Below are 16152 nucleotides of genomic sequence, written 5' to 3' on the forward strand. Positions count from 1 at the left end.
CTTGCCCAAGCTTGGTGCTCTCGTCTTGGCCAGCACCGTGTAATGCAGAGTTGCTCTAAAATTTGTAGCTGCTCTTTGCAATGTTGAGTCCTCATCTTGCAGCACTTGGAACTTTGAAAGCAGCACCTCAAACGGTCTGCTGGCTGTGCGCTGAAAGGGAGAGCTGGCGCTCCACAGGTTGGGATCCAGCTTGCTTTGCCGAAGCTGTGTGACTCTCGACGGTCCTGCTAGTTCCTGCCTGTCAGATACTTTCCAGCCTCTGTTATCCAGGCTTGCAAAAAGGTGGTCCTTGCAGGACAGAAGTCACACTGAGCTAGAACTCAGAGCAGAAAATGCTGGTTTCCCCAAGTGGAGACGTTATTGATATTTTGCATTGAAGTGTTATGCTCGGGCCCAGCACCTACACAGCCTAGCGGCTGTTCAAAAATACTGTCAACTTTTGTCAAGCAGGCTGTGCGCATCAATCGCAGTTAAAACACAGATGGGATGGACAGAGGAAAGCAGCTGAAAGCAGAATCTTCCTTAAACTTACCTAGATGGGCAACCTGACTGCGGTTCAAAACCAACAGGATATATACATATGGTCAGCCATGTGGCATCTACCAAGCAGAGAGTCAACTAGGCTTACTTTGATGAAAAACACAGGCCTGACAGATGCCTGGAGATACCACCAGTGCTGGAAGCATGGGAAGGACACCTGGTTCTTTGCTGGAGATAGGCTTCACCCCAGATTAGATGCCTTTCCCAGCTTTAAAGAGGGCCTATTAGGAATTGAAGGGTGCAAAACCTTCCCTGCGTTTGCCTTCATCACTATTCCATTCTCAGGCAGCCCCTAAACCTTACATGAAATCATGACAACAGCTCATTCTTGAATGCAGAGTTCAACCACTTCATGGAGATGAAATGAAGGATTTCTTCTATATTAATAATCTTGTAGAAGTAATACTGATAATTCTGTGGGAAACCCCCAAAAGCTGTCCTCGGGGGCAAAATAATTACTTACAGTCCAGAAAAGAGGAAAGCAATGGGCAAAACCTGGAGTCTCCTGAGACCTCAGTTGCACACCGGCTGGTGCAGCACAAAATGGCTCATTTGGGAGAGGTGCTAAAATCTTTGAAACACAAACTGAACTGTGTGCCACATTAAAAGAAATGGAAAAAAAAAAAAAGACAACTGTACGTAAAGGCAAAATTGTACAGGAGCAGGGCCAGGAGACTGCTGTGGTTTCAAGTGAGAAGAAATTCCGTCACCCTGCAAGTCTGTGTGCCTGGGAATGTGTCCATCAGAAGCTGCATCTGCTTAGAAAAAAAATAAATAGGTGAAACTGTGCTTGCTCAATGGTAAACGTACAGAGGTTGTGTTTGCAGAGGCTGAAATTCACCTGGTGCACCATCCACCCCTGGCTGTCTTCACACAGATGAGTTGCGCCCAAAAGACATCCAGAGGTGATCTCAGAACAGCACTTCAAGTAAGCGACGTTCTATAAAAATGTATGCTTTTACTTGTTTAAATGCAAAGGATCTGAAAAAAAAAAAAAAGATTATATGTGTGTGGTTGTCTCAGATAATAATATGATAATACCCCAGGTATCTATCAGCTTTGCTTTTGTGATTACTGTATCATGAGAATCTCTTTATGTCCTGGCCATTATTCAGCATCCCTGTTATTATATTCTTGTTTCTTTGCTATGTGACAATGGGTTTACGTCTTAAAACAGGAGACAGACTTGCCCATCAAATCAAGAGAGAGGTAAGAGTTAACTTTAGCTAATGTTCTGTCTCTGAATCTCTTAATTTATAATTGAGGAAATCTTATATCATCTACCATCCTTGAAAATATCTACTGGTTTTGGTGCTGATTCTGCCACCCTTAGTTAGAGTAAAGGAGATCAGAATTTAGGTCATTTACATTATTTTAATCTGGACTAACATTTAAAAATTTATGAAAATCTTCTTCCCAGCTGGTAGGAAACTAGCTCTTCAAGGATGACAGTATTTCTTGTTCTCCCTCCACAAACATCCATTTCACTTTTGTAGGATTTAGCCTGTTAAGAAAAAAAGGGTTGTGGTTTGGGTTTTTGTTTGTTTGTTTGTTTGGTTGGTTTTTTTGTCTCTGTAATTCTCCAAAAGCTTTTATTTTTTAATACTACGCTTATTGTAATTTTCTTTTGCTGGGATGAAAATCCTTTCTGATCAGCTCTATTAATGATGGAGGAAACCATGCTTTCCAAAGAAAGGGGGTTAGCTTCCCTAATTGTTATTTTCAGACCATATGTATGTATGAAAGCAAAAGACTGCGGCTCCTGGAAAACTGAAGTGCCAGGAAAGATAGCTGTCCAGGTTTGAAAGAAAATACATTGCCCAAATACATCTGGCCGAAGCATGAGCACAGATATAGCCTTTCTTTCTTTACACTGTCTTGCAGACACACACGCATCCAGAAAACTGGAAAACTAAATATTAAAATCTGACACTTGCACAGTTAAGATTTTACATGTTCACTTACATAGACATCTGATTAAAAATGCAAATGAAGCTGGCTTCACTGAGATGCTGACCTGAGATCAAGCTTTCTGAAGACAGGCTATTTCCACTTTCCTCAGAGGAGAGAAAAAAAGAGTCAGGAGTTTTTATTCACCTGGATGAAACAAAAAAATGTGTAAGAACTATTTATAAATATGTATGAATAAATATTTAATTATATATATGCTGAACGGTTTAACTGTTGTTCAGCAAATACATAATTTGTTAATTTTGCCTGCTTCCACTGAATAATTTATTCATCAGATCAGCTTTTTTAATATTCACTAGATGATCGGCTGATCAAATCCTGTTAGCTGAATAAGTTATTTGATTTTTTTTGCCCTTTTCAAAAATCACTTAGTCTATTGGAAGAACATTGCTGTGATTTATTAGTGGTATATTCCATCCAGTCCATGGTGACATTCTTCTAGAGTAACCTCTGAAGACAGTAGATTTCTTGCTCCTGTCATATGATATTAACCTTTTGTAATCTTGACACGTATCAGATGTCTTTGACCAGGGAAATAAAATCCCATGTCCCACAGCACCCTTTTGTATCACACATTCATGACAACACATGTATGATGTGTTTTATTTTTCATTTGGTGACTGCATATTGAATTATTTAGATTAGCTACATCAATCAATCCCATATTCTGGTTCATCCAAGTGTCTTCCCTGCAGTTTGTTCAGTAATATGTCTCTGCAAAGGATTTCTTCTAACCCCTAAAATTGCCATGTAGCTTCAGAGATACTCTGACATTACAGTGCAGAACAAGATGGAGAAAGGACAGTGTCTAATCCTTTACAAGTCAGCCTTGAAGTCAATCATCTTATAGCCCTTTGTAGCTAGAAAAGGACTTCTTACACTTACTACTTGAAAAGGGAGATTCTTAGCTTTCAATTGTACTGTCTTCATACCCAGGGAGGTCTGCAGAGATCAGGAAATAAAGCCATGTTATCATTATGTTTGGAAAATTATTTTATGTTTTTTATAGTATTCTTTTACATTTTCATAATTTTTAAAGCTTCTGAGGACATACTTTCTAAGTTACTGAAGCCCAAATATTTGAATAAGGCTAGCTTTGTAAGAAGGAGGTTGTAAAAAGCAGCATCAATTCAATTTAAAAAAAGTGTTCTCAAGCTAATTCTCCGTAACACTGCTCTATAAGACTTACAGTATACAGAGAATAAACAACAGGGCAGTGACACCAAAAAGCATTGAGAGCACCACTCTGAAATGACCTGTGTAACTTTGTGCCAGTCAAGACTAGTGCTGACATCTAGTACTCAGATGTGCGTGCCACAGTCTGTATGCTACAGCCTAATGTATTCCATATTTCAATATGCATGCATATGTAATAGGCTATATAATATTCCATACAAAAATTGCATTAAGAAAATGTTGAAGTTGCCTAATTCGGCATTTAAAAGTCAGGAAATAAAATTAAGGTTGTACATGCAACATTAACTCTGTTCCCTAGTGCATTTGCCTATGATACAGTCTAATTACATGATCAAATATTATTTCTCAGATTATACAGTATAATATCTACATTTTTTTCATCTTGCAAAGTGTGAGGTGAATTAGGCAGGACCCAGCTAGATTTCTATAAACCTCTCTACGAAAAGACTTCAAATAAACCTGGACCCGTCAGTTTGGAGAAGGGATAACTGAAAGGGGTTATAACAAGGGGTTATAAAATCTTGAGTGGTGTGGAAAAGGTGAATGAAAAATGATGATTCATTATTCCTTTCACTGTAAAAGCTGGGGGACATTCACTCAGCTGACAAGTTTAAAACCAGCTTATTTTACATGCCACACACATGAACTCACCACCACAGACTGTTGAGGAGGTCCAAAGTATAATGCATCCAAAAGACATCAGAGAAATGGGCAGAGGATAGAGCCATTTCATGTTAGGGGTACTATGCCCATGCCAAGAAGTAACTAAATTGTTGGTAGCTAAGAGTTGGGAGGATCTACCTGGAAAGGACTCATTTAACTTCTCTTCTATTCTTTTCCAAACAACTTCTGCTAACAATGGTTTCAAGAGTAGCAGTTACCAGTGTTTCCATACAAAGTAATGGTGATGATAACAACGATGACAGCAATGACCTGTATTTGGGATCCCTGCCACAAGGAAAGGAGAGATGAGTGTGACCCCTTGCTCTAGGGAAGATGTGGCCCCTGTTTACCAGCTGAGAACCCGTCCTCTGAACTGTTACCGTAAAAGCAGTTCGAAGAAACTCTCTAAGACTCAATTTTGGAGTTTTAGAAAGTAGGCATTCTTTTATTGCAGCGCTGGATGCACAGGCGATAGTTCCTCCTAGCATGCATACTGCTGTCTAGAGCAAGCAAAGCTTATATTGTTCTAATACATACATATTCATTACATTTCCTGGAATTGTCGTACATATTCATGTTATTTCCCAGAAATTATTTACACAGTGTCCACCCTTTGGGGCATGCACTATTGAACGGGTCGGTGGTCTTTTGGGGTCTTTGAGACCCTCTAGCGGTCGTTTTCTTGGTGTCCTCTAATTGGGCTCTCCCTTAAGGCATGCGCAGTGGGAGTTATCCTAGATGGTTCATTTTTTCTTCTCATTTAGTTGGTCCTAAACTGGTTTTAGCCGGCTTGATTACAACATTCAGCAGAGTCTAAGGTCTGTTATCTATTAACACATTATGTTACACAGTAGGATTTCAAGAATACTTGAGTAAACATGAATTGAGCAATAGCTCCTCAACTTTGCCTTTAGTGATATCCAAGGTATGAATTCCCCTTTTTCTTGAGACTTTGGGTTTATAAATCCAAACTTTCAATAACCAAATTTAATTTTTAAACCAAGTCGATTAAAAAAACTACAAAGTTGAACCATTACACAGGTCACAATACATACACAATTTATAATTATTATAACAAACAAGTTCCTTAGCCATATCCTATTTGGCAGCCATGAGGTAAGTTTATGCCATGAATCTTCAAATCCCTAGGAGGTATCATCCTTCATAACCCTATGTAAAATTTTTGTTTGTTCCCAAATTTCTGCTAAGTCAGTAGAGATCCTACCACTTTGGTCTACATACATACAACAGCTTGTATTAATAATTGTACAGACCTCTCCCCGTGAGGCTAACAATATGTCAAGAGTCATTTGGTTTTGCATCACTACCTGGGATAAACTGGATATTTCAAGTTGTAGTGCCTGTATAGCGTCCATGGTTTTGTTTTTGGTATTTTCAATAACAGCAGATATATTTACAATTGTTTTCTCTAGTTCACTAACCCCTAACCATGGGAGAAATCACCTGAGAAAGCTATGAAAACCTGAGAGGGGATCTGCAATGGTGTTATGAGTTCTCCTGGTTTGTTTAAGAAAGGTCCTTATTGATCTTTCCGACTGATGCAACCTGTCGACTATTGTCATGTTAGGAACCAATGCTCCTAGAGTACAAGTTCCTTTTCCTCCTAAAGATAGAACTTTTCTAGCTTTATTTCCACATAGCCAATACCACCCTGTTCCTTTAGGCACCCATGTTCCAGTATAATTCATTGCCATAAAAGTCCGAGTGAGATCACTAGTCAAATTTAGAGAAAGAGTTCTGTTACATTTCAAATTTCATCCAGTGTAGGTTCCATTTAATTCACTTATTATACATGGATGTGTTTTATTAGAATTCTCTGTCGTAATTCTAATTTCAGTAAGCGTTGACGGAGGATCTTTACTTAAAGTTGTATTGCTCCAAATTGTGGGGGAGGTCCAGGAAATGTTATTAGGAAGTGGTATCTCTATTAAAGGTAGGCCTAGCTCTTGTCCCGAAGTTGGCATTTGAGTACAAATCCAACAATCATTTTTATGGAGCACTTGGGTTATATTTTGTGTTAGAATTAAACGGAGGTTTCGGTCCCAAGGTGATGTCTTGCACACTTGACTCATTGCTACCATAATTGTTACAAGCAAAACATAAAATTCAGTCATAGTTTTTTAAATTTCAGCTTAAGGGGAGACTGGTTTTTGACTGTCCACGAAGTGGGAGTCCTTCTAATTCTGGAGTAATGAACTCATGGCCCTTTCCCCTGGACCTTGACAGCTGTGTAAGTTGTCAAGAGTACTTGGCATGGTCCTTTCCACTTTTCAGTTAGCAGCTCTGAATTCCACAACTTGATGTAGACCCAGTCTCCAGGCTGAAATGAATGGGCTGGTATATCCAGTTCCAAGGGCCTGCTTGTTGTCTCGTACTTTTGCAATTCCTGTAAAGTCTTTCCCAAAGACATTAAGTAATTATTTAAATCCATCTCCCCTTTAATGTGGATTGTCCCTGGTATATGTAGGGCCTGGTAAGGCCTTCTGTAAAGTAACTCATAAGGGCTCAAGCTGTTTTTACCATGAGGTTGTATTCTAATTCTTAATGGTGCTAAAGGTAGTGCTTGTATCCAAGTCATTGATGTTTCCTGACATATTTTTCCAATTTGCAGTTTAAGTGTATAGTTCATTCTTTCTACTTGTCTACCTGATTGTGGCCTATGAGGGCTATGGAGATCCCATGTTATGGCTAAGTTTTTGCTCAATTGTTTTATAACTTCACCAACAAAATGCCGTTCTCTGTCTGAGGACATTATTAAAGGAACGCCAAACCTCAGGATAATTTCCTTTAACAAGATTTTAGTCACTTCTCTAGATCTGTTGGTGTGACAGGGAAAAGCCTCTGGTCATCCGGTAAAAGCATCAACTAGAGCAAGGATGTATCTCTATCCCCCTTTTCTAGGTAGTTCTGTAAAATCAATTTGCAAATAATCTCCTGGGGAATTTCCTCCTTTTATAACTCCAAAAATTAACTTATTGCTGGTATTTGGGTTATTTTTACAACAAGTTTCATTTTTCCATAATGGATCGGATAATTTCTGTCATTGCCCGCCTTCTAATTATTTTTCAAAGATGTTTTACTAAATTTTTAGTTCCCAAATGCACTTTATTATATTCTCGCCTAGCAATTTCTCTCATTAATGAGGGTGGGATTACTACTTGTCCTGTGGTTGTAACAGTCCACCCATCTGTTTGTTCTTGTGCCTGTAAGGCCTTTATTAATTTGGCATCTTTGTTATCATATTTAGGTGGTGTTTTAGGCAAAGTTATTTCTTTTTCTGGTAATAATGCCATGTCACCTGTTTCTGCAGACTCTTTGGCAGCTTTATCTGCCAATTGATTAGCTATTTCTGGTGGGGTCTTTCTTGTTTGAAGGGCTTTGCAATGCATTATTGCAACTACTGTCAGTTTTTGGATGCTCTCTAATAGTTCTTGTATTTGTGCAGCATGCTTGATTTCAGTTCCTTGTGCTGATAGTAGTCCTCTCTTTCCAGATGGCTTCATGGGCGTGTACAACTCCAAAAGCATACTTAGAGTCTGTCCAGATATTATCCTTTCTCCCTTCGCTCAGTTCCAATGCTCGAGTTAAGGCTATTAGTTCTGCCTTTTGGAGTGATGTTTTGGGACATAAGGCTCATGCCTCTACTGTGCCATCTAAGGTCGTCACAGTGTACCCTGACAATCTCTTCCTGTCACGAACAAAACTACTGTCATCAGTATATAACTCCCAGTATGGATTTTCCAATGGAACGTCTTTAAGATCTGGACGGCTAGCGTATGTTTCTTCCACTGTTTGTAAGCAGTCATGTTCTGGTGGACTTTCCACTCGATCAGTGGAGAGAAATACTGCAGGGTTGACAATTGAAGTAGTCTTGAGATCGATGTCATCTTGTTCCAGTAGTACTACTTGGTATTTCAGCATACGGCTGGGGGACAACCAATGCCCCCCTTTTTGTTGTAAAACTGTGTTTACCATATGTGGTACATACATGATCTTTTGCCCTAAAGTACGTTTATGAGTCTCTTGAATTAATAATACTGTGGATGCTACTGCTTTGAGGCAGCTGGGCCATCCTTGGCTCACATTGTCTAGTTGTTTGGAAAAATATGCTACTGCTCTCCATTGCCCCCCTAAAAACTGTGCCAGGACCCCTAGTGCCACTCCTCATTGCTCATAAGTGAAAAATTCAAAAAATTTTGTCAGGTCTGGCAATCCCAGGGTGGGGACTTTCATCAGAGTTTGTTTCAGTTGTTTAAACGCAGTTCTGCTGTCATTTGTCCATTCAAGAGTCCCTTTGTGGGAGTCTTGTAGTAATTCATACAGAGGTTTTACCAACAGTCCATAATTTATAATCCACAGGCGACACCATCCTGTCATGGCTAGGAATGCTCACAGTTCTCTTGGTGTATGTGGCTCGGGCAGGTGGCAAATAGCTTCTTCCCGTTCAATTCCCAATCGTCTCTGCCCTTTTAGAATTTTGAAGCCCAGATAAATGACTGTTTCCTGGATGATTTGTGCCTTTGATACTCGGTATCTACTAAGTCCTAAAAAGTTCAAGAGGCTTATGGTCAAAGAAAAACATTGTTCTTGAGTTTCTGCTGCAATTAAGATGTCATCTACGTATTGTAATGCAGTCCACTGTCCATTTTCTTTCCTCCTAATATCCAATTCCTTCACCAGCTGATTTCCAAAAGTAGTTGCGCTATTCTTGAAGCCTTGTGGTAGAACAGTCCAAGTATATTGTATCTTTCGCCCTGTTTCAAGATTTTCCCACTCAAAACCAAAAAACTCCTAACTTTCAGTATCCAAAGGAATGCAGAAAAAGGCATCTTTCAGATCTAAAACCATGAACCAGCCTTGTTCACTGGTGAGGGTAGTTAGTAATGTATACAGGTTTGCAACTACCGGATGTATATCTGGTACTGTCTGATTGATCGCTCTAAGGTCTTGAACCAAATGGCAATCTTTTCTGTTAGCTTTCTTTACTGGTAAGATAGGTGTATTATATTTTGACTCACATTCTACCAGCAACTTACATTTCAAAAATTTTTTAGCTATTGGTATCAAGCCAGTTCTCGCTTCTAATTTTAAAGGGTATTGTCTGATTTTTACCCATAACAGTTCTGGGTTTAGATCAATTCTTACTGGTTCTGCTCTCAGACCTTCCTGGAACTTCTCCTGCCCAAACAATGGGAATCACTGCATCTTCTATTTCTTGAGGTATCTCATCCCTTTTGGGATTTATATCCTGTAACAACAAGGCTGTGGCTTCAACATATTTAGATTCTGGGATTAAAATTTCAAATTCTCCATCCTTGAATCTGATTTCAGCTTCTACATTTTCATGTAAATCTCTACCCAGTAAAGTTTTCAGAGAATTTGGCAAATATAAAAATGGGTGGATAAGCCATTGTTTTCCAAGTTTAAATTTCAGGGGTTTGAAAAATGGCCGGGTCTCACAAGTCCCTGTTGCACCAAATACATTTATGCTTTTGTTACTTAAATTTCCTTCTAGTGTATTTAAGACTGAACATGTAGCCCCAGTGTCGACTAAAAATTCTGTTTCCTCATCACCCCAGCTTTGCTTTAACCAGAGGTTCCACTGGGAGAGGTTCCTCCGGTCCCTGTCAATCCTCTCCCATTGTGAGTAAAGGAGTTGGAGAGGTATTTCGTTTTAAGAGGGGACAATCATTCTTCCAGTGTCCTTCCTTATTACAATAAGCACATTGATTTTCTCCCAGGTGGGGCCTGGGATTATGTGATGGCATAGAGCCTTCCCTTCCCCGGCCTCTTCCAGGGTGCAATCCTCTTCTTTGAGCGCCCTCCAATACTGTTAACAGCCTACTGTTTGTTGTTTCCTTTTGCCTCTCTTTATTTTTATACACAATCCAAGCTACATCTAGCAATTTGCCTAGGTCTTGAGTGTCATTTCCTTGTAGCTTCTGCAATTTTCTCTTTATGTCATCCGATGACTGCCCTATAAATAAAGGAGCTAGTTGGTTTCTTCCTTCCTCTGAATCAAGGTTTATAGTTGTATATTTACAAGCAGCTTCTTTAAATTTGTTCGTAAAATCAGTAGGAGATTCTTTCCGATCCTGTTTAATTTTATATAATTTGGACCAATTGATAGCTTTAGGTATTGCGTTTTGAATACCAAACAAAATCCACTTTTGATATTGATTCAGAAGCTGTCTCGATCCTGGTATATTTGGATCCCAGTTTGGGTCTACAGAGGGAAAATGGACCTCAAAGGTCCCTGGTAAAGTTCCAGAAGCAACTTGTGCCTCCACTTGTGTTTTAGCTGTTTTACAAACCATTTCTTTTTCTGTGCTATCAAACAAAATTTGCATAATTGCTTCAATATCTTTCCAATCAGGATCTTGAGTTTTAATCACCATTTCAAAAGCACTAGCTACCCTATCTGGATCACCCCTATAACTTCCAGCAGCAAATTTCTAATTATTAAGACTCGTCCCCTTAAGGCTGACATTTTTCAGGACTTTCTCCATTCTCTGCCCCTGAACATCATACCCAGTATTTGAGGTTCCCAATCTTCATTCAGGGGCTATTATTCAGTCCATATCATCCTCCTTTTGCTTGGAAACTTTTAAACACTGTTGCCCAACACTACAGGCAGAACACCACCTTTCAAAGTTTTTACCCTTCTCTTTTTCCAAAGCTAAAATGAGGGGATCACTGGGTGCAAGATTTATACCTCATTCCTTTTGCCATTCCAGATGTCTCCTCAAAGTAAAGAACATATCCACGTACAACATTTCATCCAACTTTCCTTCTCTCCTCAAGAATAACTTCAATTGTAATAAGATGTTATAATTTAACATACCTTTCATGGGCCACTTTTCCCCATCGTCCAATTTATACAGTGGCCACCATTGATTACAATACTTAATCAAATTTTCCCTTGTCGCGACCCCACCCGGTAGTCCGGCAATCTGTTTTCAATGTTTCAAGATACACCCCAAAGGTGAGTTTTTCAGGATGCCTCCCTTAGACGATCCCCCACCCATATTAAATATGAGTAGCAAGATGACTATATGATCCAAGTAAACAGAAGCAAATCCGTAATTCCAATAGCCAAGTTCCGGTAACCAAACCAAAATTCAGAGACCAAATCAAGACAGTTAGACAAGTTGGGGACTTATAACCCCTTTAACCAAGTTGGGGACTTTTATCCTCTTTTACCAAACCAGAGCCCGGGCTTATCAGAACAAATCCGATAGGTACCTTTCTAGCCCAACCCTGTGTAGCTTTTGCTGTGTCTTATGGGCAGGCAACCAAAAACCAATGGATAGAATGCCTTTAAACTTACCAGGTGTCTTACTTTGAGCTCTTTGTTCTGGGGATTAGAGGTTCTCCCAGAAAATCCCTCGGTGCTGGCTGGAGGTCCTGTAATCCCACAGATCCATCAAGGTCTAGAAGCAGTGTCCCACCTGGGTCGCCAAAACTGTTACCGTAAAAGCCATTCAAAGAAACTCTCTAAGACTCAATTTTGGAGTTTTAGAAAGTAGGCATTCTTTTATTGCAGCACTGGATGCATGGGCGATAGTTCCTCCTAGCATGCATACTGCTGTCTAGAGCAAGCAAAGCTTATATTGTTCTAATACATACATATTCATTACATTTCCTGGAATTGTCGTACATATTCATGTTATTTCCCAGAAATTATTTACACAGTGTCCACCCTTTGGGGCATGCACTATTGAACGGGTCGGTGGTCTTTTGGGGTCTTTGAGACCCTCTAGCGGTTGTTTTCTTGGTGTCCTCTAATTGGGCTCTCCCTTAAGGCATGCGCAGTGGGAGTTATCCTAGATGGTTCATTTTTTCTTCTCATTTAGTTGGTCCTAAACTGGTTTTAGCCGGCTTGATTACAACATTCAGCAGAGTCTAAGGTCTGTTATCTATTAACACATTATGTTACACAGTAGGATTTCAAGAATACTTGAGTAAACATGAATTGAGCAATAGCTCCTCAACTTTGCCTTTAGTGATTATTCAAGGTATCAGAACCACTCCTTACTGGAGGCATTCCTGTGCACATGAATAACCCAGTGACACCAACCTAAAAACTTTGAAGGACTGTCCCTGTGAGGCTCCGTTCCTGCTTACTGCTCCACACTCATGCAGGATCTTACATTGGATTTGTAGACCTGGGTGTTTTAAGCACTGAGTGGAGGACAACTGGGTCCTTCTTCCTATTTCCCTGCAGTCTGAGGCACGTGTACCTGTGCCTCAGTGGCTTCTCTCCCTGACTCGTGGGTTGAATTGTGAGGTGACCTGACTCAGGTGCCAGAGGTGTTGGTTATGACATTATTGCAATTCACTGCTGGCTGGCATGGGGTGCCCTTGGTGGGCCAGCCAGTGATGGTGAGCATCCCTGGGAGCTCTGGACCAAAGGTGCCCAAAGGGGCATAGGAGGTGACACACTCTTCAGGTACAGGCTCTGTTCCCACATGCAGTGGGAAACTTAAGAGGGGCTGTTTTCCTATGACATGGGAGTACATGTCAGAAAAAAAACAGGTGGAGATGTCAGCCATGTGACAGGCCACGTTCACAATAAATTCCATTTACCTTGCATATATTATCTGTCTGCTTCACCTGCACTGTGATTGCTAATTCATTTCTACCAAGAGTCTTTTTCTTATGCTAATGAGGTTCTTTAAACAATTATTGCTAAAAACTCACTGAGTTGCTAGAGAAATAGTCTTTTCTTTTCCCAAAATGCAGAACAGTCCTTCCTTCACTCCCTGACAGGCCTGAAATGACAGTGTTGTTCCACTGGCAGTTTTAAGGTCTGTTATTTCACTCTTCGTTGGGTCTAGAAGTCAGTATTTTACATAGTTAAAGATCAAGAAATATTAGTTCGGGGAATTAGATTTTGAGGAAGTCTTGACACATAGCAAGGTATTATGTATAATTAACACCAAATAATCTACAATTAGAACATTATGCATATACAAAGGTTATTTTGGGAAATTAATGATATTTAAGAAAATATACGAGTGATGATTTTTTTACTCCCTCTGAAGTCTGAGGTTCATGCCTTTTCAGATTGAGCAATATAAAAACAGTGTCAATTTTCATTTTAAAAGACCTGAATTCGTAATTTTGTGTTCTGTAAAATGTCTGTAACCATCTGTAATGCTGATCTCTCTGTAACATCTCAAGCCTACATCTGGGTGAGGTACCAAATAAAAAAGCTGGTCTGTCTTTATTGAGGGAGGAGTTATTTTTCTGTACGTGGTGAAAACAAGCTTGATGCTTACATCTGCCATGCTACAGTGGCTCATACAATAGGATTTTCAAGCTGGGAGGGGAAAAGTAAATGTGAGAGGAATTACAATCTTGCAGTAAGGACACAAACTTAAAGTGCTGTCCCATTACTTACCTGTATGGTAAAAAAGAGGTTGTTACTAATTTGGGGGGTTTCATTCCCTTTTGTTCTGCCATTTAGGTGGGGTACAAAATACAAGCGTTGTAGAAACACTTTGTACTGCAGTAAATCACTGCACAACACTCACAGCACTGGGGAATGTAACTCTGTGTCCCATTGCACGTCTTTAATGCTGAGATCGTAAACAACCCTTTTGTCTCTCAGTTTTATTTATTGACAATATTTCTTTTCTCTCCCAAACTGGAGACTAACCATTCCAGTAATGGATAGACAAAAGGCCACCAATCTTTTTGTCTCTGTGAGAGGCCCAGCTACCAGCAGCTACCAGCTTGCTGGTAGCAGGACCAAGCGCAGTCCCTGGAGAGCTCAGCAGCCTTGGTCTGCTCATGGTCCATCCAGGGCGGGGGGCCTGTGTGAATCCTCTGTGGACTCTTCCCATCTTGTACAGCTGAATTTCCTTCCAAAAGAAGCATCCTGATGTTGTCCAACATGCAGCTCTGCTGGCTGATACTCCTTCCAGAGCCAGACCTGTGGAGGACAGCTGCCCTGCAGGGTGGACTTGGTTGGAAGCAACTCTGTCTCTCAAGATGTGTCTCCAGTGCCTGTCCCCTACTCTGTGCCATTACAGTTGTGCCTGGCCACGTGCAGGATTTGGCACTTGCCTTGCAGGTGACAACATCCCTGGAACAAAGCACAGAGACATTTGGGCTAGAATAGTTACTGCAACGGTGATGTCCAGGGGTGGAGCAGGTATAAAGGCAGCCTCAGAAGGAACCCTTTGTAGCTGTGTGACTTCCCGGCACACTTCAAAACCTCCTACAAGCCTGAACCAGCAGTTTGATGGGACAAAGTAGTTTCTTTTGGAGTTGCTGGTGAAAGACAGGGCAAAGGCAGTAAGATCAAATGAATAAGATCCCCCGCCCAAGCAAACAGTCTGAGGTAGCAAAATTCGTGGGGAAAGGCAGCATCAAAGACTTTGGACACTGACTACTGTTCTTTAACAGATCACACCCGCCATTTTAAGATTTATGTGATCTCAGCTCTCTGTCTGGTCCCACCACCAGAGATTTTTCTGCTTGTAGCCTATCACAGGCAGAATAAGGAGAGAATGTAGTCCTGTGATATAGTTGTGCTGTTCACAGTCTGAGCCTGAGGGTTGGTCTGTCCACAAAACCCCAGAAAAAGAAGCAATGTTCAAATGCCTGAGACCTCACAGTTTCCCACCTGCAGGAGAAAGCAACCAGAAACTGCTTCTTTTGAATATCAGAAAAAAAAAAAAAGAAAAAAAAGAAAAGATATTTAAAGAGGCAGGAACTTATGGATTCATTTGTTCAGACTGATAGAAGCCATTAAATGTTTGCAAAGCAGTTTTTCTCTGTAACATTACACTTAATGGGAACAAATTAGCTGAAAGATATGATTGCAGGAATGGTAACAGCAGGATTCTGTATGAGCTTTGAGTTTACAGTGTTTTTTCTGCTCCTCCATAAAGGAAAGAGCTCTTCATGTATAACTTCTGTGGCATTGTAAATGTAGATTTTAAGCGAATAAAAGATGGCATAACTCTTTGCCCTTAAAATTGACATAAGTTAGATGATGCACAGACACAGATGAACTATAACTCTGAACTATTGCATTCTTCAGGGCTGGCACAGTTCTTGTAGGCTAGGACTTTTTTAATCAACGGGATTGTCCTGGTTTCGGCTGTGATAGAGTTAATTTTCTTTCTGGTAGCTGGTATAGTGCTGTGTTTTGGATTTAGTATGAGAATAATGTTGATAACACACTGATGTTTTCAGTTGTTGCTAAGTAGTGCTTAGACTATGTCAAGGATTTTTCAGCTTCTGATGCCCAGCCAGCAAGAAGGCTGGAGGGGCACAAGAAACTGGGAGGGGACGCAGCCAGAACAGCTGACCCAAACTGACCAAAGGAATATTCCATACCGTGTGACATCATTCCTAGTACATAAACTGGGGGGAGTTGGCCTGGGGCGGGGTGGATCACTGCTCGGGAACTAAATGGGTACTGGTCAGCGAGTGGTGAGCAATTACATTGTGCATTACTTGTTTTGTATATTCCAATTCTTTTATTATTATTATTGTCATATTCTTATTTTTTTTCCTTCTTCCTTTCTGTCCTATTAAACTGTCTTTATCTCAACCCACAAGTTGTTTTTTTTTTTTTAATTCTCTCTCCCATCCTATTGGGTGGGGGAAGTGAGTGAGCGGCTGTGTGGTGCTTGGTTGCTGGCTGGGGTTAAACCATGACAAGGATGAACCTGGTTATAATAAATTAGCAGAAGTTAGATGGCCCAAATTCTGTGTTAAATGGGTCAAATGTTAATATTG

The sequence above is a fragment of the Buteo buteo genome, chromosome 1 (assembly GCF_964188355.1).
Source record: "Buteo buteo chromosome 1, bButBut1.hap1.1, whole genome shotgun sequence".
NCBI classification, from domain to species: domain Eukaryota; kingdom Metazoa; phylum Chordata; class Aves; order Accipitriformes; family Accipitridae; genus Buteo; species Buteo buteo.